Source organism: Tupaia chinensis, unplaced genomic scaffold, assembly GCF_000334495.1.
Source record: "Tupaia chinensis unplaced genomic scaffold, TupChi_1.0 Scaffold143740_1, whole genome shotgun sequence".
NCBI lineage: Eukaryota > Metazoa > Chordata > Mammalia > Scandentia > Tupaiidae > Tupaia > Tupaia belangeri.
The window spans coordinates 135975-139036 of NW_006203589.1; positions in this window are offsets into that span (position 1 = coordinate 135975).

Consider the following 3062-nt stretch of genomic DNA (forward strand, 5'->3'; position numbering starts at 1 on the left):
GCTACTGCAGTTGAACAGGTTGTTGGAAGAGGAAGCTGAGCCAGGGGACAAGATGGGCCATTGCCTCAGCCCTCTGTGTGTCCGTGATGTGGCACTGTTCTGCCCAGGCTGAAGCCTGGTCTCTGAGACCCTGTATCAGGTCACAGAATGACACGTCTGGATTCTTCTTTCTGATCTACCCTACCATGGGTATATGCCAACCCTGAGGGCTCTCCCTAGTTGAATGATGTGTGGTGTCAGCAGACTCAAGACAATGAGATGCTGATATGGCTGGTCAGCACTTGTGTTGTGGTTCTTCCCTTGCTCTGCTGCTCCCATCCCTAACCTACCTGTGTCCTCCCAGCAAAGGTGACTGGTGGGCTATTTTGCTCTCAACCCAACCCTGCGGGGTAGGACATGTGAGGACTTTAAAAAGGAGTCAGGTGACCAATTGAAATTGGGAGCCACTGTGCCCTGCATTAATCTCAAACTTACAATCCTTTCTGCCCCAATCACCTCCCTAGGACAGAGTTCCTGATAATCTTCACCTCCTCCCCCAGCAAGTGTTTGCTGCGTGTCTACTGCTATGAGTAGGCTCTGTGCTAGGCTCCAGGATGCAATGGTGAACGGAAATGCCCTTAACCCACTGAGTCGCAGATTGGAGACAGAAGCAGTTAGACACAGCTGGACAAGCCCCATGCCAGATCTGTGGGATGTAGGCCACTCATTCCTGGAGACCACAGGAGTTTTGCACCAGAGGTGACATCTGATCTTTCCCTTTCTCCTCTCCCTTCTCAGATGCCCTTAGTCCCTATTATTTACCAGACACTGTCTTATGAGTTATAGTAAGCTGGTTCTGGATTCCTGGGACTCCACTGAGTGGGTCCTTGACCATATTTAGAATAAATTAAGTCTCTCTTCTCCCATTTCCTGATGGTTTCATTTCCCAAAGACCCACCCTCTTGAACCCAGTTCTCTTCACTGCCTTTGTGCCTGTCCAAAGTCCCTCATTATCTTACGCCACCCTGGCCTCTCCCTCTAGAAAGTGTCCTTAGTTTCGGAAGGACTGCTATTAAGTCTCCCTACTCCCAAATCAGAACTGATGTTTTCTCAGGGCCTCTTAGAGAGGGGCATGGGAGTCAGACAAAGTCTCCTTGCTTACTTCCTCTCCCTCCATTGGGGCTAAAGTGTATCCCCACAAAAGATAGGTCGACATCCTAGCCCTGGGCCCCTGTTATGTGACCTTACTTAGAAATACAGGTTTTGCAGACACAATCAAGTTAAGATTAATTAAAACTGAATTAGGGTGATAATCCAGGGACAGCTGTCTTTAAAAACATGAGGGAAATTTGGACCCAGAGGCAAGCACGTAGGGAGGAGGCCACGGGGAGGCAGAGGTTGGATTTACAAAACAAGCAACCATGAGGCTCTAGGGCAACCCCCAGAAGCCAGAAAGAGACAAGGAAGAGTCTTCCCCTGGAGCCTCCAGAGAGGGGATGTTCCTGCCGGTACCTGACCTCCAGAAGTAGGAGACGGTAAATCCCTGTTGTTTCAAGCCACCTATTTTGGTATTTGGTTGAGGCAGTTCTAGGAAGCTCATACACCCTCCTGAATGTGTTTACGCATAAGGGCGAATGACTCTAATCCACGGAATTTCAAGTGAGGCAGGTCTCCTCCAGAGGCCTTGCGAAAGCCTTGGTGATGAGGCCAAAATGTGCTATCCCATCACAGCTAACGAGTCAAGGTAAATAAGTGACAAAGACCAGCTAGGCCACTGACTAAGGAATTATAACGTGGATTCTCTCTTTCTTTTAAAAATAATTATTTTATTTATTAGTATCATTATTGTTGTTTTTGAATTTGCTACAGGGCATGTGCTCTCAGCAGAAAGAGACAGAGAGAAGTGAAGGTCCTGCTGCTGAACTCTGAGGACAAACAACAGAGGCCTGCTGGGAACAGGACTTCTAAAAGGTGACTGTGTCCGGAAGGCATGGTTCTGGGCCATTTTTGCTGGCTCTAGGCAGGGTCTCCGGAACCAAGGGAGCACACAGTTCTTAACATTGAAGGTGTTCATGCACAAGACGAAATGGGATTTTATTTAGGCAAGAAGTGTGCTTATGCGTACAAAGCAAAAAAACAACAGTGACTCCTAGTGACAAATCGAATAAAGCCAGGGTATTCTGGGGGAAGGTTGCTTGTGCCCATGGAAACAGTGGCATGGTTTGAGTCAAATTCCAAAGGAAACTTCCTGCTAAAGACACTGGACACAGAATCTGTGTGGTGCTGCACATAAGATTTAAAATAATGAAAAGTAAATGAATGAAAATGTAAAGAAAGAAAGAAAGAGACAGAGACACAGAGAAAGTGAGAAAACAAGTGCCAGGTTCAGGGCTTGAGCCATATTCTGCCATGTGGGAATCCAACACCTTAAACACCACGCTACCTGCTGGAGCCTGGATTCTCTTTTATAAAAATCTGAAATGAAGAGGCACTGTGGCTGTGACAAGCAGGTAGTAGGTGCTGAGCCTATAAAATCTTGTAGCACCAAAGCTATTGTCAGCATTGTGCAAGCAGAAACTGCAGGGAATCAGGCACTGCGGGTCAGCAGAGGGTCCCCTCTACAGAAAGAGAAGATGGATGTCCCAAAGTTCACAGTGACAGTGAGATACTGTAACAGTGAGTGTGGCCGTCCTGGTTCCTGTGTCTCTGAGCTCACCTCCAGTCTTACAAAGGAGTTGAGACTTTGCAGTAGGCAAATGGGAGCCACAGAAGGTCAAAGGGAGTAGCAATGTTTCACTCTACCGTTTGATTCCGAGTTCTGTCTCTCCTTGCTTACAATCCACCTCTGTGGAAGTCAGATTGATCAGGGACTCGGTGGCCTTCAGAATGGCCTCAGTGCCTGCAGCTTGGGAAATCCAGGTTTGTCATGTTTCAAAAGCACAGTGTAGAATTCTTTTATTTAGAAACAGAGATGACAGCTGACCAGTTTGGCAGTAGATGGACCACCTTCTAAATGCTTAAACAACTTGCACCACAGCCAGTGAGCTCGACCCATGGCCATGGCTTCCACTCTGTTCCTCGCA